The sequence below is a fragment of the Capsicum annuum genome, chromosome 12 (genome assembly GCF_002878395.1).
Source record: "Capsicum annuum cultivar UCD-10X-F1 chromosome 12, UCD10Xv1.1, whole genome shotgun sequence".
NCBI lineage: Eukaryota > Viridiplantae > Streptophyta > Magnoliopsida > Solanales > Solanaceae > Capsicum > Capsicum annuum.
In genome coordinates this window covers 55,444,007-55,455,015 of record NC_061122.1, presented here as the reverse complement: position 1 = coordinate 55,455,015, position 11,009 = coordinate 55,444,007, and the positions used below count along the sequence as shown (strand labels likewise).

General features: G+C 34.9%; 1 long non-coding RNA gene across 2 annotated transcripts; it reads left to right on the top strand.

Moving 5' to 3' along the window:
- The first annotated feature begins 548 nt into the window (after positions 1-548).
- LOC107851883 lies at positions 549-6,764 on the top strand. Of its 2 annotated transcripts, XR_007048640.1 has the most exons (4): positions 549-2,734; positions 3,460-3,621; positions 5,792-6,267; positions 6,394-6,764. It is a non-coding gene; the product is annotated as an uncharacterized LOC107851883 (long non-coding RNA). The 2 variants fall into 2 exon arrangements; XR_007048639.1 differs by having other exon boundaries at positions 564-3,621.
- Positions 6,765-11,009: the final 4,245 nt, after the last annotated feature.

Genomic DNA, 11,009 nt, shown 5'->3' with positions numbered 1-11,009 from the left:
GATATTTAAGATATATATTGTCTTTTAAATATATATTAATTAACAAACATCTGTTCTTAACTAATATATACAACATTAATTAATATTTCTTTTTTTAAATTAGTATATTTTAATTAAATTAATCATAAAACTAAAAGTATATTATTTTTAAGAACATCATGAAATACATATTTGATAAAAACATTAATATTATAGATATAATGTCAAATTATCAAAATATTTGACAAAATGATAATCTATCAATTCTAATTACCAAGATAATGTGAAATATCAAGTCCATACTACTAAAATAAATAAATTAAAATAAAAAATATAACATAAGTTTAAAATTTAACGAAGAAATTAAACATAATATTCTTATATCAAATTTTAAAGTAACGTACATAAGTACAATTCAAAAGAAAAGAAAACGTAAGTCTATAATTTTATTCAATAAATGATTCGATTCAATAAATGATTCTATTTTAATTTTAAAATTAAAATATTAACACAATTATGCTAAATGAAAAAATAAATAATAAATAATACGAAATGAAAAGAGGTTAGATAATCACCATTTTAACAAGAAAAATTAACTTGCATCTCTCTTTAAAAGCTCTCAGCGCTTGTTAGTGACTTAACGTGCACCGACACCGGAATTGGGAGAGGGAGACTTAGGACTCAAGGGGATGATGGGAAAATCACTGGAAAGGGGAAAAATAAACTGCCTATTATAGGGCAAACTAAGAAGGGAATGGATATTGGGGCAATTGAGGTTGTGAAGAAGACACTGGTAATGGTAACAGTGGCACAATCACTGGTGCTGGATGCTCAAATGCCAGCGGGGGAGGTAAATTTGATCGGTGATACCGTGACAAAGGGGATATTAAAGGAGTATACCGCTACTACTGGTTCTATAGCTCCTAAAATGGTGAGCCCTAAACCTATTGGGCAGAAGACCTCAAGAGGAAGTGGCATAGTATCTCCGATAAACTCGATAGATCCAAACATGCATCCACAGAACGAGGTATCCAACCTCTTCACTTGGTCAAGCATCATGGCCGAGAGGAAGCTAGAAACCAGAGGAATGGATTTGGGATTTATTTCCCCTATAGTGCATGATGGTGAGTAGATTGCAAAGCTGGATGAAGATGAAATTGATGAAGATATTGCATTGTGGAAAAACTCAATTAATTTGTATATAATTGGACAATCTCCATCCATTGGTGTTGAAGAAAATTTCCTAATGTCTAATTGGAATTTCAAGGAAAGCTACAGATCGTTTATCATAACTATTATTACTTTGTGATTCGTTTCAGTTCCAAAGACGGGCAATAAAAGGTGATGTGTTCAGGCTATATGATCACTAATATGTCAGTAACTTTCAAATACTGGGCGAAGGACTTCAATCTCTTATGAGGAAGTGCTAAGTATTATTCCTATATGGGTAAAGTTGCCGAACCTGCCACTGAGTTGCTGGGTAAGAAAGCCTTGAGTAGCATAGGAAATATACTGGGCAACCTATATTTTGCAGATGATTGTACCACAAAAAGTCAGGACCTCCTATGCAAGATTATTAGTTCATGAGATTGACATTACCAGACTACTATTTAAGAATATCAAGGTTCAGGACCTCGTCCGATAAGATGTTCAATCAAGAGGTTATATACGATTGGGAGCCAGATTATTGTGAAATTTTTTTAGAGATTGGGCATGATTACAACAAGGCCAAGTGCAAGCAGCCTATCCCAAAGGCTGATATAGTGCATGAAAAAGCTCAACCAGAAAAAGAGAGAAGGGAGAATGTATGGCAACATAACCAAAAAAGAGCAAGAAATGCAAGAACCTCAAAGAAAACCTAGCAGAAACAACAAGATGGAAATTGAGTCATAGTGCATGGGAGAGTATGTGTGCGTACAGAATCGATTAACCTGGGTTTGAAATAGGTACATATGCACAAATAACACTCGAGGAACAGCGTCACATAAAAAGGAATAATCTTCTACAAAAAATACTAAATTCCTAATAGGGGAGAAGGTCAATGTTAATATAAGAAATGTATTTCATCCTTTGACTAAAGAAGTAGCAATATGGGTCATGAATGTGGTGATAAGGAATGTAGTGTCAGTGGGACGAAGGTTATGCCTGACGATCCTAGTGAATATCCATGAATATTGCTACATGGAATATGAGGGGTGCAAAGAAAGCTCAAAGAATTAGGGAGCTAAAGGTGGCAATAAAAGAAGCTAGAATGAAGTTATTAGTTATATTAGAACATAGAGTTAAATACCAAAAAGATGCACCTGTAGTACCTAACATAATTACTGGATAAAGTTGGGTATCTAATGGCGTGTTGCTACTAGAGGGAGGATATGGGTGATTTGGGATACTAAGGTGGGACTCAAACAATGTGTATTTCTTTGCTAGTATGAAGCAAAGATGCTCCCAGACTCATATAGCATGTTTGATAAATAGGCAAGGCGAACAACTCCAACAACCTGATGCAATTGTGAAGGAGCTATTGGATTTCTACAAGAACCTACTAGGCGATAGTGGTGGGGGAAAGCTAGCAATTAACCCAATGATTATTAAAAATGGTCATGTGTTGAATATATCCAAGCAGAGCGAACTAATTTGACCAGTGACTACTGAGGATATTGCGAAGGCACTGAATGATCTTTATAGTTTAGCGAAGGTGTGATGGCATGAATACCTATTTTTTTTCAAAAATGCTTGCGACATTGTTACAGATGAGGTAAGAAACGCTATCCTTGACTTTTTTATACTGGAAAAATGTTCTGACCTATAAACTGTACTTAAGTGACACTTATACCAAAAGTGAATCACCCATAGAACATTAAGGAGTACCTGCCGATTTCATGTTGAATAGTTTTGTACAAATTGATATCAAAAGTGCTGACTAGGAGAATGCAAATTGCTATGAATGACTTGGTGGATGTTGGCATGTCAGCTTTCATCCTAGGGAGGAATATTACAGTCAATATTATCAAAAGTCATGAACTGGTGAAGAGCTATAGCAGGAAAGGGGTTTCTCGTAAGTGTATGATGAAGCTAGAAATGTAGAAGGCGTACGATTCATTGAATTGGAACTTTCTCAAACAAGTACTTCGAGGACTAGCTTTTACTGAGATATTTGTCGATCGATAATGGAGTGTATAAGAATGGTGTCTTATTAAATACTTATTAATGGGAATACAACTAAACCCTTTGTAGAAAATAAAGGAACCGGCAAGGGGATCCACTATCCCCTTACCTATTTGTATTGGCTATAGATTATCTGACAAAATACTAGCTTGAAAACTTTAAAGCAACAAACTGACTTTAATTTCCATCCCATGTATGAGAAGCTAGGAATTATACAACTTGGGTTTGCAGATGATTTACTTCTTTTTTATTGAGGTGATACTTTATCGGTCCAACTGCTTTATCAGTGCTTCCAACAATTTTCGTTGGCTTCAGGGCTACAGGTGAATACTAGGAAGAGTACAGTCTTCTTTGGTGTTGTTAACCAAAGAGTGAAAAAGGAGATTCTTTACTTGCTTGAATTCCCATAAGAGGAGCATGCTTTTGAGTACAAAAAAACTATCTGGGGCTTAGTGTACACCTCTAGCCGATAAATTGGTAAGTAGGATCACCACATAAACTGTTAAGATGCTCTTATATACAATTAGTTAAAAGTGTTTTATATGTTATACAGAGCTATTGGTTGCATATATTTCTTATGCCAAAGAAGATTATACAATTAGTTAAAGTTGTTTGTAAGAGCTTCATGTGGACAGGGAGTAATGAAATTACAAAAAATATTGTTATCTTGGGAGAAGATTTGCCAACCCTGGACAAAGGGGGATTTAATGTGATAGACATGGAAATTTGGAACAAGAATTCCTTGTGCAAGCACCTGTGGAGTCTATAACATAAAAGGACAAATTGTAGATACGCTGGATTTATAGCTACTACATCAAAATAAGGAACATATGGGAAAGTACAACTCGGCAAATGTAACACCCCGCATCGTCCATGAGTTAGCTCATGGTAATATGCTCTTAGTTAAAGACTAGAAAATTATTTTTTCCTAATTTTGACTTTTCATCACATGAGAAATTTGATAAGCTTTCCTCCGATTTAAGATTCGCTCAAATTCGATACCCAGGCAAGAAATTTTGGTTAATTTAAGTCCTAGTCGAAAATACCATCATTTTTATGCTTGGCGCGTCGCGGAGGGGGTCTATTTAACAATTGTCAGATTCTTGTAGCCTAGCGCATTTGTGGCGCATCGCGCTGAAATTTTAGGTCCCAACCAGTGGGACAATGCGATGGCTCCGCATCGCGGTGACCCTTAGAATCCCATTCGTCAATTTTCAGTGAGCCACCGCGATTGTGGGGTGTGCGATTATGGCGTGTCGCGGTGGCCCATAAAATCGGGCTCCCAGTTATATTTTATTCCGTCTCATTAAGAGTAAATTAGGTATTTTCCACCCCCTTATTAGCTTAAATACGGGATTATACTCTCAAGTGACCACATTATTCATATTCTCTTCAAAAATTCACAAGAACGCTCTCTAGGGTTTCAAACTAAAAACCCAATTAACTCAAGATTCAACCGTGGGTTTTTAAAACTGAGTGAAGATTTGGAATCCCCAAACCGTAGGCTTCAAGAATCATCTATCAAATTTCTAAATTGAGGTACGTGGGTTTTATCCTAAAACTACATGGGCTTGTTGAAACACCCAATTATGATTTAAAAATCAAGCATGAATTTGCTAAAGGGGTTTTAAGATCCATGATTTTATTATGCTTTATGCATGTGTAATAATATTGTTGTTTTGGCCTTTAGGACTTTGCCCCTTAAATTGATTTAAACCTATATGAATATGCATGATGTTGAAGATTTGATAGAGAGCATTATTATTGAAATACCTCTCTTTGATGATTTAGAGTTGATGAACTTGTTAGGAATGATTTAAGATTCTTGATTAATATTTTGAAGGGGATCTTTTCAATTTCCAAGTATTTAACATGATTTTGATGATGATGAGAGGGAGTTTCTTGGTATGATTTCGTTCTTGTTTTAAAAAGAAAGAATTTCATGTGATTGACATTTTTGACATGACCACCTTGTGTATTTGAATGTTGAAAAAAAGAGGTTCTTACATATGTTTACATGAGCTTTAGGAAAGAGTTTCTTGAAATGACTTATTGATATGGTGGTCCCAGATTTACGTTTTGAAACAGAGATTATTATATGCTAATAATGGATCAAAGATGTGACTTACAAGTCAATGGTATGACGATACCATATAAATGTATGCCACAATAGAGTTAGAGTTTTCAGAGAATGCATGTTTTAAAGAGTTAAAAATAGGCATAAAGAGAGTTAGGTGGTTGCCTGAAGAGGGCTAGAGTTCAAGTAACTCTTATCCTAAAACTGTGATTTGTTGATCTGGATAGATTACTTTTACGTTGGCGATAGCTGTGTGGCGTAGTAGAGTCAGAGACTCCAACCCTTGTGGCACACTTGGGTTGGAGGCTTCCCCGCCGAGTCAATGGTGGATTCCATATAGCCCGTGGAATTTCAGAGTTGTAGGGTATACCACCTAGCGCAGAAGTAAAAGAAAGAGTGTCACTGAGTTCAGATGATTTTTTAAAGTCTTTCAGAAATGCTCATGAGATTTTTTACTATATAATATGTTTATGAAATATTTTAAATTGCTCTCGTATATGTTGAATATAAATTATTATTTTGGATTTGCTCTGCGTACCAGTACAATTGTATTAACCCCCTACCTCTCAGGTTCGGAGAGTCAGTCTAGGGGTCCAGCTAATCAGTAGAGTATCTAAAGAGAAGTGATCCGTGCAGAGGTGAGCTTTCTTTGTTCCAAAAGGCCTATTATTTTAGATTATGTTATTTCTTTGTTTTGGTCTACTGGGGGCCTTGTCCCAGTTTTCAGAATAGTTTTGAGATATAGTAGAGATTTCACGGACCGAGTCAGATCATATTCAGATGTTTTGAATTGTAACTTTCATTCTCATGTCTTGAAACTCAGAGGTAATGACCATGTTTCCGTATCAAATTTTATTTTCGCATATTCTCTTATTATATGAATGTTGTGCATGACTATCAGATAAAGTAGGACATTCGAGCCTTCATAGTTTGAGATGTCTGTCACGGTCAGGCCCTAGTTTGGGTCATGATAAACTTGGTATCAGAGCACGGTTCATGGTCTCAGGATTTCTGCAAAATCGCGTCGGGTAGAATCTTATTTATGGGTATGTAGCGCACCACACTTATAAGTAGGAGGCTACTAGGAGTTTAAGAATATTTATCTTCTTTGTGGTTTAGTTCGTACTTCAGAGTCTGAATTATCCCTTAATTAATGGCCTCTTGTGTTTCAGAAAAATAATAATGCCTCCCCGTCGTATTATCGATCAGAATGCACAGACAGATGAGGTCCGTCTCACTCATGGGATGAGGACCCGAAATAGAGCTCAGACTCCTAAGATTGATGCTACTATGGGAGTCCCACCTATTCAGGCAATCTATTCACATGCTTGCACAGTTGGTAGCCACACAGACTTAGTGGCATGGAGGAGAAAGGTTCGAATGCGTCAATCCTCAGAGCTAATGCTACTAGATAGTTGTTTCTTCCCCTTGTTTATGTTTTAAGGTTTTGGGTTTGGGTTACTCCTATTAAGGGCATGTAACAAATAATTACTCTTTTTATTTCTTGAACTTTTGGACGTTTTTCCTTCCTAATCTTACTTGATTATAATGCGTGTTGGATATATTTCTATCATTTTATTATCTCAAAAATAGGGTTCCTTCGCAATGATTGAACATTGAGAAAATAAGGGAGAATACCTAGCATGATTTTTCCTGGAGCCGCTGCAGCTGTTAATTTTACCACTGCAACGGTAGCCTCCTGTGGCTTCGCATTGATTTTTCCCTTACCTGCTCTCAAGTTTTTTTCAACACAATATTTCTCTTTATGTAAGTGTTAGTAGCATATTAACCTATTGGTTACACATAATATATATTGAATTCACAATTCTATTGATTCCGGGCCACAACTTACACCATTTTCATCTATCAAATTAACTAAGACTATACTTTCATCAACTTTATTACTCTTGATACCTTCAAAGGTTTTCCATTAACAGTCAGGCACCTAGGTGATTCACTCAAGATCGGATAGAAGTCAAGTAGTACTCTAAATGAAAAAGAGATGAGTCGTACCTCAAATTACGAAATGAAGACACTCTCAGGATCACACTAGTCCTTACGCCCGCTGGACTGTTTGGCTACAATCACATAATTATACATACATTGTCAACACACCATGTTCAAAACTTCGAGCATCACCAAGCATTTTACATACGTCCCAATCAACAATCCACATAGACATATTTAACACATAAATGCTACACCCTAAGTACTTAACATCATATCAACAAAACATAACAATCCGCTACCTATGTTTTTTATTGACCTCTATTAGTTGAATGTCTTGTCCCAACCTTTTCATGTTAAAAGATATCACTTTGGACCAACTAGTCCCAATTATGACGATAGAGATATCAATTTAAATAGACAAAATACAAATTGGATTTAATCTGGGGATACAACATTGAGATGACACGATAGAAAAAAAAAATTAAATTAATTCCTAAGTACCTTATAGCTTCTTATAGATTTAAATTGGACGTCATCACACAAATTCGTAAAAATTTGATACCATCTTGTACTAAGAAACTGATCACCTAAGCTCTAATACCATCTTTTTCATGATCCAACCCACCAATTCGTACTAGGCACCTACGTAAACCTACCCTAAATGTGAAAATATCCCACCATTCAACCAAATGCAAGTTACTACGATATACACTTAGTCAATTTATGTCTGCCATTTGAATCACAAATCAACTGTTCAAATATAATTACTCATTTAACTCATTTTCAAACTTATTTTGATACATCAAATAAGAAGTAAATATGAAAAATAACTACAAGTGACTCCCCAAAATCTAGCCTAAATCAGTCACTAGACAAGGAGAAGGGACATCAATGAAACAACATTTATGAAGAGCAGAAAGGGCGAGAGCTGCTGTTGAATGGTCGACGTCGCTGCTATAGAAACTCCAACTAACCTGCACCATGTCTATACACTCAATTAGAGATATAATAACTATAGCATCAGTGAAACCACACGTACCGATGAACATCATCGACCAACTAGGATTAGAAACAACTAACATCAATCATAAATAGGGAGAAATCACAACATCAAGATTTTTTATTTTTGAATCCCTAATTAATAACTCTTAGTACCTCACATTAGTATCTCTGTGACTTGCATTGATCATCTTTGTGACCTACACTTAGCATCTCTATGACCTACTTATGATTTAATACTTTCTTATATCTTTATCCTTTGACTTATTGTTTTGTATATCTCCGTCCTTTGACTACCTAATCCAACCTACCCATTTGTCCTTTCACATCGACACATTCTTAGGTTACCGATAATTCTTTAAACTACAATTAATCAAGCCTATCAATACGCAAAATCAAGACATCTTAGTACACTCCCCCCTCTTCATTAGATATCATAAGTTCCACCTATTATATTATACCATAATCGATTCTTTCAGAGAACCATAAAATCTCAACTCTAAGCCGATTCACATAAGGGACCTATTTTACATCGTAACCTCTTCCATCATCTACCACAACCAAGATATACTCATGAGAACAAATATATAATCTGGAATAACATTTAAACATATGAATGAATGTATGCATGCAAGAGATGTGTATTATTTCTTACCCTTTTCGACCCCATCACCAATATAACATTGTACCTGTGGTACACAACCAATTATCATCGGGTCGACATGGTAACTAACGTATTATCATATTCATATTGGTGTGGTACCCGACCCATGATCATAACACAACCATATAGTGCAAGTGAAATGCAATGCAATCATTAGATCACAAGTCATGTTAGAAAGCATCCATAGATGTCTAAATCACAAACAAGCACAAAATCAAGAAAGTCAATGTGCTACACAATCGTCTAATCCATTTAATCATTAACCTTTATCTCTACATATATACATATCACCCACAAAGCCAAGAAATTCTACGTGCTACACAATCGTCTGATCTATTTGATCATGAATCGTCAATCTTTATACATATATATATCATAATTACCACTTACCAAACACCCTTATGGGTCGTCGTTACCCAGGTTCACATTTTTATGTTCTGTCCCTCTACTCATATCCCAACCTCTTTATTTTCACATACGTACTATGATTTAAAAATCATTGATCACGAAGATACAACAAGCAATACCAATTTTACAAATCAGATGACCTCAATACCTTTTTAATCACTATACATCTCAATACATGTTTACTCACTATCTCATCTTAATATTTCTTTTACTCGCTATCACATCTTATAAACTCTGAAAAACATCCATCATAACAATCAAGACATTAGAATTGTAGGAGCTTCCCTAACGCAATTCGCACACTTAAAGCATTTATATATTAGTTGAGTTACCTTCAAATTTTGTTTTGTCATTTCAACCTATCTCATTCAATTTTCCACTGTACTCAAACCCTGAAAGATAATACATTATGCCCATTCACCCCATCTTCCTGTCCAACCCTTAGCCCAAACAACACTAGTATAACATTAAGCAATTCATGTAAACAAGTATATTCAAATTTTTAAACATGTTCTCCATCCAACTCCGGGTTCGAAGGCCTAATGCACGATACTCACGACATTACTATTAATATTAATTGCATCTATCCCAAGTCTAGTTGCTACAAACATAAACCTTAGCTTACCTCTTAGGTAAAACATGTTGCTACGAAGAGGAGTGATTTAGTCCCCCCGCGCTAGAGATATTTTTATGTTGGGTTTCCTTCAGATATGTCTCGAAACCTCTCTTATGAACCATTTGCCTTTGAAATTTCATTGCTGGGGAGATCGGATTTTTTAGAGTGTTTTTGGAGGAAGGAAGCAACCTAGGGAAATAAAGAGAAGGGGAGTTTTTAAAAATTCTTCGATTGACATACTGCTTTTTACCGCTGCAAGGAAAATTTTACCCTTGCAGCGGTAATCCTACCGCGACAGCAATTACCAACAGTCCAATCCAATTCAAAATTGGGCCTCTTTTCCCAATTTCCTTAGGCTTCAACTTTTTTTCTGATTTAAATTTTTTGATCCATTTTGAACCTATTATTTATTGTAAATTATTTTTGAAGCATTTTCACACGTAATAACAATTTGTGTTGTTCCAAAACAAGCACCCAAGATCTGGACAAAAGAGGTACAATAGGCAATGAAGTGTGCAGCTGACAGATCGCTCAAGTTGCAAATTTATAATAATGCTTGTTGGTGGTGTTTATCTTCTGTGGCAAGAGCGGAATTACAGGGTGTTCCAAAGAAAGAAGAGAAATGTTGAGGAGCTAAGCAAACAATTAGTACAAAGAGATTCATAGAAAGGGTATCTATAATGCAAAAATAGCTAATGGCTTAGCAATGCTAAATTGGTGGTACCTTTTAAGATTAGTGACAGTAGAATAGCAGCGTGAAGGATGTGATAAATGGTAGTTAAACTCATAGAAATTTTGTTGTATTTGTACATTTTGCCTTCCTAATAAAATATCTCTAAGTACCGAATAAAAATAATTCCATAAAAACTAAATGATGTAAAATCAGAAGTAAGGAAATTAAATACATATAATGTAAAATAATTTTTTTAAAAAATATTAGAATAATAATAATAAAAATTAAAGTAAAACCTAAAATAAAGAAACTTAATTATTATATTTAAACTCAAAACCATATTAGAAGATTAATGTAAAAATATTCTTGAAGACTTGAACATATATCTTTTTAGATTTAAAATTTTAACTCAAAAAGAATACTTATAAGCTACAAATTTTAAAAATCTTCTTTAAAAAAAAAAAATCAATAGGATTGT